Source organism: Cucurbita pepo, chromosome 1, assembly GCF_057944985.1.
Source record: "Cucurbita pepo subsp. pepo isolate OVF chromosome 1, ASM5794498v1, whole genome shotgun sequence".
Taxonomy (NCBI): Eukaryota; Viridiplantae; Streptophyta; class Magnoliopsida; order Cucurbitales; family Cucurbitaceae; genus Cucurbita; species Cucurbita pepo.
Window position 1 is genome coordinate 11,973,455 of NC_141798.1, and position 9,407 is coordinate 11,982,861.

The window sequence follows — 9,407 nt, forward strand, 5'->3', positions numbered from 1 at the left end:
TCTTAGTTGGAAAGAAGGGAGTACAAGTTGATGAAGAAAAGGTAAAAGCTATTAGAGAATGGCCAACACCCACAAATGCAACCGAGGTAAGATCTTTTCATGGTTTGGCTAGTTTCTATAGGAGATTCATTAAGGATTTCAGTAGTATAGCATCACCATTGAATGAACTTGTTAAAAAGCATGTGAAATATGAATGGAAGGAAAAACAAGAGAATGCATTCAATGAACTGAAAGATAAATTAACCAATGCACCTTGTCTTGCTTTACCTAACTTTGATAAATCTTTTGAAATTGAATGTGATGCAAGTGGGATAGGCATAGGGGCTGTTTTAATGCAGGAAAAAAGGCCAATCATGTTCTTTAGTGAAAAGCTTAATGGAGCACAACTCAACTATCCGACTTATGACAAAGAGTTATATGCACTTGTGAGGGCTTTGCAAGTTTGGCAACATTATTTGTGGCCAAAAGAGTTTGTTATTCATACGGACCATGAAAGTTTGAAGCACCTCAAAAGCCAAACAAAGCTAAATAGGAGACATGCTAAATGGGTGGAATTCATTGAGACGTTTCCTTATGTAATCCATTACAAAAAGGGGAAGGATAATGTGGTCGCAGATGCATTATCAAGAAGGTATGATTTATTTTCTTCCCTTACTGCAAAAATTCTTGGTTTTAAACACATGATTGAATTGTACAAAGTTGAAAAATCTGAATTTTATGATGTGTATATGCAATGTTTAGAAGGGAAACATGTGCAAGATCATATGGTGTTCGATGATATGCTTTTTAGGAAGGGTAAACTTTGTATCCCTAGATGTTCTATTCGAGAGTTACTTGTGAAGGAGGCTCATGGGGGAGGACTTATGGGACATTTTGGAGAATTTAAAACATATAGCATGTTGTGTGAACATTTTTATTGGTTGAAAATGAGGAAAGATGTGAACAAAGTATGCAAGCAATGTTTTAAATGTAAGGAGGCTAAGTCTAAGACACAACCACATGGTCTTTACACACCTTTAGATGTTCCTAGTGAACCATGGGTTGACATTAGATGGATTTTGTTCTAGGATTACCAAAGACTAGAAGACACCATGATAGCATTTTTGTGGTGGTTGATAGGTTTAGTAAGATGGCACATTTCATTCCATGTAACAAAACAGATGACACCATGATAGCATTTTTGTGGTGGTTGATAGGTTTAGTAAGATGGCACATTTCATTCCATGTAACAAAACAGATGATGCTACCAATATAGCTAATCTATTCTTTAAGGAAGTGGTTAGATTGCATGGTATTCCCAAAACCATTGTTAGTGATAGGGATGTAAAATTTTTAAGCCATTTTTGGAAGGTTTTGTGGGGAAAGTTGGGAACTAAGCTTCTATTTTCTACAACATGTCACCCCCAAACCGATGGACAAACTGAGGTCGTTAATAGAACATTAGGAGCCTTACTTAGGTCACTAATTTCTAAAAATCTTAAGTCTTCGGAAGAGACTCTACCTTTTGTGGAATTTGCATACAATAGAGCATTACATAGTACCACTCAGTGTTCACCGTTTGAGGTTGTGTATGGATTTAATCCTTTAACTCCTCTAGATTTATCGCCTTTGCCACCTAATATGTTTGCTAATGATGCAGCTTCTTCAAGAGCCGAATACATAAAAAAAATTCACAAAGACATAAAAGAAAGAATTGAAAACAAAAATAAAAAACTAGTCACGCGCAAGAACCAAGGAAGAAAGAAATTGATTTTTAAACAAGGTGACTGGGTTTGGGTCCATCTACGAAAGGAAAGGTTTCCAAGTCAGAGAAAGTCAAAACTTCAACCAAGAGGAGATGGTCCTTTTCAAGTACTAGAGCGGATCAATGACAATGCATACAAGCTAGATCTCAGAGGTGAGTACAATGTAAGTTCAACTCTTAATGTGGCTGATTTGACTCCATTTGATGTAGGGAATGAAGACCTTGATTTGAGGACAAATCCTTTTAAAGAAAGGGAGGATGATATGAATTCAACTGCTGACCCTTTGCATGTACCCGAAGGACCGATTACAAGAAGCAAGGTTAAGAAGATTCAAGAGGCCTATACATTGCATCTTCAAAAGCTAGCTAGTGTACAGGTTGAAACAAAGTCTTTTGAGCCCAAAAATCTTTATAGCATTAGCATATCAAATCAAGAAGATAATGGAGTGGCTGATATTGGAAAGTAATTAGAAGACTTGCCTTTGGTAGTTGAATTACCAATTAAGGATGGAAAGTAATTAGAAGACTTGCCTTTGGTAGTTGAATTACCAATTAAGGATGGAAAGTAATTAGAAGACTTGCCTTTGGTAGTTGAATTACCAATTAAGGAAATTTATTAATGCCTTATTTGCTTCAATTTTTATTTAATAGCATTGTAGGCGCTTATCAAGGCATAACAAGTCATTCATACAATCCAACCTTAGTTTTGAAAGCTCTTTTCCATTCATCTTCTATATGCCCTCTTCTTTTTGGTGCTAAAATTTCTCTACCCCTTCTTCGGACTCTTCCTCTCCCACCCCTAGGACTATGTCCCGCTAAAAGAGTGACATTGTCATCTTCTTCATTTTCAACTTCTTCATTCGAGAGTACTTCCCTCCCTTGAAGATTACCTAAGGCTATTTCAATTCACTCCATCCTGTTTGTCGATGTACTAATAACTTGATTTAAACGAGTAATAGTTCTGACTTGTGTTTATTACACACAAAGGTAGGCTATTTGAGAAAGTGACTAAATTATGATCAAGGTAGGCTAATACATGGATAAAACAAGTCTTATAATAGCAAGTTATTCAGTGAAATCAAGATAAGTTAATTATGAAATAACAGCAAAATAAAAACAAAGAAAGAAGGGCACAAATATATTTTTGGATTGAATTGCAGATTGAAGAACAAAGAATTTCAAAGAGAATGGTGGTGTAGATTTGAGAACAACTAACTTTCTGTCTTATAAAATACTGGAAAATGTAGAAGTTATTTTCAAGTCTAAATGATGAGGAAAAAAAATATATCAAACACAAATATTCCAGATTTAGATGGAATAAGAAGAAGGTGAATAGCAGATTATTTGATCTTGAAATAAAGATATAAATGGTCTAAAATAAGTGGTAAGGACCATTTATAATGAACAAATATGATAAGGATTTCTTTTTTTGTTTTTTTTTTCAACGTCTAAATATGATCTTCAAAAAGGAAATAAGAACAAGGTCAAAAGATGATGAAAAGGATGGAAATGGCCGCAAGAAATAAACGAATAAACCAGAGATAAAATCAATTCTAGAATAGGCCACATAGATGCAAACTAGGCTCTGATACCAAATTGATTAGGCAACCCTAATCCTCAATCCAACCATCCAAGTTTAGTTGAAGCAAAAACCCTTGAATGAAAGAAATTAACTAATTTGTCCAAGCTTTTGTTTTTGTATTTTTTGTATTTTTTTTTTCTTTCGTAAGTTTTGGTCTTCTTGTTAGATATTTGCCCACTATTCTCAAGTGGCAAGTCATCTGATATTTCAGGAGTCATATATGTCATATAGTCATATGTTGCATATTAGCCAACTCACCTATTGCAACTTGAATCGATAGTAGGGGAAATGGTAAGAGCATAACTAAATTACCTGATTTTTGGTATGCTTAGAAGAGTTAAACTGCATGGCACCAATGGCCTGGAATAGCTTAGATAAGCTAAATAGGGCACAACGATAATAACTCAATTTTAAAAACTTCAATGCACAACTATAATAACTCAATTTTCAAGGCTTCAAATCATTTTTCAGTGTACTAACAAAGAAAAAAATTGATAAAAATTGTTATGAGATTCGAAAAATAAGGACAACTACTCGTAACACATAGAACTGACGTGACAGAAAAAAATTGATAAAAATTGAAACGAGATTCGAAAACTAAGGACAACAACTCGTAACACATAGAACTGATGACTCGAGACGACCCTACTCTGTGACCTTCACTAACCATTAGTGATCCCCCAAAAAGGAAAAGTAATAAATAGTGCAACTAAATAAGTAACCTACATGTAGGCGGTAATCGAATCCTTGGTCGAGCAAGTTGCCACAGGTTTTTCTCTATGTTATAGAAAGTTCAGGTGTAGATTATATGTAACGACCCTAGTTTTCTAGGGACCTAGAGTCACTAGAATATGCATGATGCAACTACTTTATGCGAAAATATTTTTTTCATTATGTTTTTGTATCGAAGGTACCCCTAAAAAGAATTCAACATTATTATTAAGGATGCTAAATTAAGACGAAGGTACCCCTAAAAAGAACTCAACATTATTATTAAGGATGCTAAATTAAGACTATGTAACAATGTTAGGAATAACCAACCTCCATAATTATATGACATTGTCCACTTTGGTTGAAGGGTTAAATTTTTCCACATACTAAAATGGAATGATTCACTACCATTGCTAAAAAGAGAGCTTGAACCTCCCCTACCTTATCGTTAACAATCATACGCTCTAACCAACTGAACTATTCCATCAAATTATGAGTATTAGCCTAGATATTGTCTACTTTGGCTAGTTACATATCGTCGTCAACCGCACGGTTTTAAAACGTGTCTAATTGTGAGAGATTTCCACATGCTTATAAGAAATGTTTCATCCCCTCCCCAACCGATGTAGGATTTCACAATCCACCCCCTTGTGTTCCCAGTAATCTCGTTGGCACACCACCCGATGACTAGCTTTAATACAATTTGTTACAAACCAAGCTCACCTCTATCAGATATTGTCTACTTTGGCTAATTACGTATCACCATCAACCTCACGGTTTTAAAATATATCTACTAGGATGAGGTATCCACAACCTTAAAGAAAATGCTTGGTTCCCTTCTCCAATTGCTAGCAGATAATGTTTTTTTTTTTTTTTTTCCTATTACTTATCGTCTTATGTCTAAAAGTTTTAAAACGTTACTTAAATCCTGAGCATTTTGATCAGCCTGTGTGCTACCTCTCCCCTTTCTTTTTAAAGAACTTGATTTCAATCTCAATAAAGAAATGAAAGCAACACTCTTTGCTTGTTGTCCTCTTACTCTTTGAGTCTGCCTTGTGGAGGTCTCTCGGGTGTCTACGGCGGATCCGATCAGTCTCGTGATGAAGATATCAGTCTTTTCCGATCTTACACTAAGAAAGGGTATCGTCAAGACAACTCAATTTGCCCGGTAAACTACTCGGGGCTCCCCATGGTTTAGTAAGAGGGGAGATTTGCTCTTCATCCGGGGGTGAATTCATTATTCACTCAAAAGTGTAAGCCTGATTAGTGAGGTCTTAAAAACTGAATAGAATGAAATTAATGATCAGCCATTACATTTGTGCTTGAAGCTAGTAGGTTCCGCGAATCTATGGTTTCTTTCTTTCTATCTTTCAATGGGATACCAATTGGTTGGATGCCTTTGAAAGCCTAGAGATGATTTGCCGAAAAAATGCTTGATAGGTTTGTTTGTTTGTCTTGTGTCTCCGTAACAAATGGTCTATTTATTGATGGGCGAACGACGGGGATTGAACCCGCGCGTGGTGGATTCACAATCCACTGCCTTGATCCACTTGGCTACATCCGCCCCTACCCCCGCATAGGTGTTTCAGTCTCGAGATACGATCAGATCCTTACACCCTATGACCGCTATCAAAGAGAAGTTTTTTCTATACGAGAGTTGCAAGTCTATTGTTGTTGATATGAACTGAGAGACATCAATCATACAATATACTTCAATGAAGATGTGAAGAAAAGGTTGTCAAAATTATCAAAATATGTTTCAATTCATGCTACATTGAAGAAGAATAAAGTTTGATTGTTGTAAATTTTGGGTGGGTTATAATTTAGATTAATTTAGAGTTATTGTATTTTAAGACTTTTTATTTCATTTCGGTTACATTTACATAATGGCTAATTATGGCCATAAAGTGTGAATGTTACAACTTTTGGAATGCCTTTAATAGTTTCATTTTGAGGCTATATAAAGCCATGTATGTTGTATTTGTAAGGTAGACTTGGAAAATATATTAAAAGAAGCATTTGTGCTTTTCTTTAGCCAATGGCTAAGTTTCTTTGCAATTCTATGTAGTTTAGATTGCATGTAGAATCATTCAAGCTCGACATGATCAATCTTGCTTGTGGAGTGATTCGAATCTCAAACAAGTGTTTGAGATATTTGATCAACAAGAGTCATTCAAGCTAGACATGATCGATCTTGCTTGTGGAGTGATTCGAATCTCAATCAAGTGTTCTTGTCTTGAGATATTCGATCAACAAGGTAATCCGAATCTTATTCCCCTTGTAGTTGATTCCTTATCTTATCATTTGGTATCAGAGCTTCAGGCTCAAGATCGGATATATGTTTCCTTTGCGTTTCTTCTCAATTTGATTTTTATTTATTTTCATCTTTTTAGTTTTTAATCGACCCAGAGTTCAAAATTCAATCTTTGCTCTATTTAAAATTTTAAGAGGTGAGAATGAGAGCTTCATTTGTGTAACTGAGTGTAAAAAGAGTGTCCTAAAATTTCCTTGAGTGTATACTCGTGAGGAGAGTGTTGTGAGGTCCTTCGTATTTCCATAACTTATTTTTTGCAGCAAAGTTTCACAAATAGATTCGAGGACGAATCCTCTTGAAGAAGTGGAGAATGATATGAACTGAGAGACATCAATCATACAATATACTTCAATGAAGATGTGAAGAAAAGGTTGTCAAAATTATCAAAATATGTTTCAATTCATGCTACATTGAAGAAGAATAAAGTTTGATTGTTGTAAATTTTGGGTGGGTTATAATTTAGATTAATTTAGAGTTATTGTATTTTAAGACTTTTTATTTCATTTCGGTTACATTTACATAATGGCTAATTATGGCCATAAAGTGTGAATGTTACAACTTTTGGAATGCCTTTAATAGTTTCATTTTGAGGCTATATAAAGCCATGTATGTTGTATTTGTAAGGTAGACTTGGAAAATATATTAAAAGAAGCATTTGTGCTTTCTTTAGCCAATGGCTAAGTTTCTTTGCAATTCTATGTAGTTTAGATTGCATGTAGAATCATTCAAGCTCGACATGATCAATCTTGCTTGTGGAATGATTCGAATCTCAAACAAGTGTTTGAGATATTTGATCAACAAGAGTCATTCAAGCTAGACATGATCGATCTTGCTTGTGGAGTGATTCGAATCTCAATCAAGTGTTCTTGCCTTGAGATATTCGATCAACAAGGTAATCCGAATCTTACCCCCCTTGTAGTTGATTCCTTATCTTATCAGTTGTGTTTTGGAATTAGGGGAAGCAAAGCTTCAACAAGTCGGCCGCTTCCTGGCAAAGCTTCAAACAACCGAGGTTAGGCTGTGAACTTCATTGATTTGACTGAACTTGACTGAAGATTCAAAAAGATAGAGGACGGGCAGTGAAGGCTCGTTTTGTAGACAGCAAGCTACGGCTTTGACGAGCATACCTACTCCTATCAAAAAATGAAAAGCAGCAAGCGGGAAGAAGCGAGCCCCTCCCCTATCAGAGAAAGCCATTGCGCGCTAGTCTCTTGTTTGTATAGGGTTCCAAACCACCCCTAAACTCAAAGCTTTTCAGCCCCTTTTTGATGGGATATTTGAAGAAAAGGCCCCTGACTATAGAGATAGGCTAAGGCTTGACTTAGAGTCTCGTTAGGGCATCCTTCCCCACCATTCATTCCGGCCTATTATTGATAGGGATTTGACCGATGCTGAAGGTAGCTTGCTTACCAAGAGCCACCCACTTGAGAAGCTAGTCGCCAGAAAGAAAAGAAGCGAGGAGGAAGAAAGCTGTCGTAGAAGCAAAGCTTCCCCCCCTGTAGTCGTAGTACTCGGCTCGTCCCTACTTTGATTCAAAAAGTCACCGACGGTTCCCTACTTTCTCCGGTTTCCACAACCGTAATCATTTCTCACTCCCATTACTTCATCCATCAACCTTTTGTTCTTATTTCACGGGGTACGCTGTAAAGAAAAGGCGTTGCTTGCATTCGTCAAGCGGTAGCTTCCCGCCTCCTTCATTCCTACTGCCAGCCTTGAGTTGTTCCCTTCCCTTTTCGAAAATGCCCTATACAAAGGGTCTGCCTCAGCAAATGTACAAAGTGGACCGCTGCTGACCCTCTTTCTTCTTCCCATTCGGGTTGGGTTGCCGCAGAAGTCAAGTAAGAAGGAATGGAACCACAGGAGAGTCGTCCGCAGTTCATACTTGGGCAAAGACGACTGACTTTGGAAGCGGAGCACAAACAAACCCATTGTAGCTATTCCGGGTTCTTATTGAGCTTAGCAAAATCAAGGTTTATGAGAAAGTCAGCGAAGTTTGGTGTTCTACCTTTGCCTAGTCTCGGTCCACAGTGGAAGGCTCCGCACCTGAGACTGGTTAGACTCAGCGGAAGTCTAAGGTGTAAGTCAAGAAAGAGAATAGAAGAAGAGATTCAGTCTGTCCCTTAGCCTAGTCTATATCTACAGCTGACGCAACTCCGTACCGACGCCTCACTACCTACTACCTACTTATTAATTAATTAACGACTAAGCGATTGAGCTTTCTTTCCTTAACCAGCTGACCTGAGTAACCACCTTAACTATCTTTCTGACTTTAGCATAGGCCTTCCTTCAAACGGCCCCTCTTTTCTTTTTTGAATTAGAATAGAAAGAACGGGGCCTCACTTAATTAACTATTTGTATAGGATGAACGGAGGATGAAAGACAAAGTCAAGGGAGAAGTCGGCTTGATGATCGGAGAAAGGGAAGGGGCGTGGTTGGTGTGTCACTGGGTCGGTGGGGGAACCCGTAGGAAGGGCGGGACGACCCGCCGAATCGAATGAACATCAGAAATCGACAACATAAAGACAAACGAAATCGTCGATTGCTTATGTATAGAAAGAAAACGAACCACTTCTATTCTCGGAGCTTAGGTATATGAAGAATGGCTTTTTGGTCCCTTTCGTCCAGTGGTTAGGACATCGTCTTTTCATGTCGAAGACACGGGTTCGATTCCCGTAAGGGATAGGTACTCATTCCCGGCCTCTCTTAGTGTGAATTGCTGAGTGATCGCTCGCTGTCTGGCTGGAAAAGGTGGTCCGGAAGCTTCCTCTCTCACAGCAAGCAAGACGAGATCACCTTCTCAGTAATGGACTTCCTTTCATTCTTCCTTAACTTAGCCTTATTTGTCCTTTCATAGATTCTCGAACCTCCGACAGACGAAATCTCTATGCATGTGTTCTTTCTTTCCACATCATCTCTTTTGGCCGTTTTTCTTAGGCATTGAACCCCACCCACCTTAGGTGCTGAGTAGTGTCCTCCCTAATACCTAAAAACAAGTTCCGTCTATGGATCCTAAAGCTTAAACCATGGCAGTAAGCAGTAAGTAAGTGGGCCTACCT

General features: G+C 37.6%; 1 non-coding gene across 1 annotated transcript; it reads left to right on the forward strand.

Moving 5' to 3' along the window:
* Positions 1-8,961: 8,961 nt before the first annotated feature.
* On the forward strand, positions 8,962-9,033 carry TRNAE-UUC (transfer RNA glutamic acid (anticodon UUC)). The gene has a single exon. It is a non-coding gene; the product is annotated as a tRNA-Glu (tRNA).
* Positions 9,034-9,407: the final 374 nt, after the last annotated feature.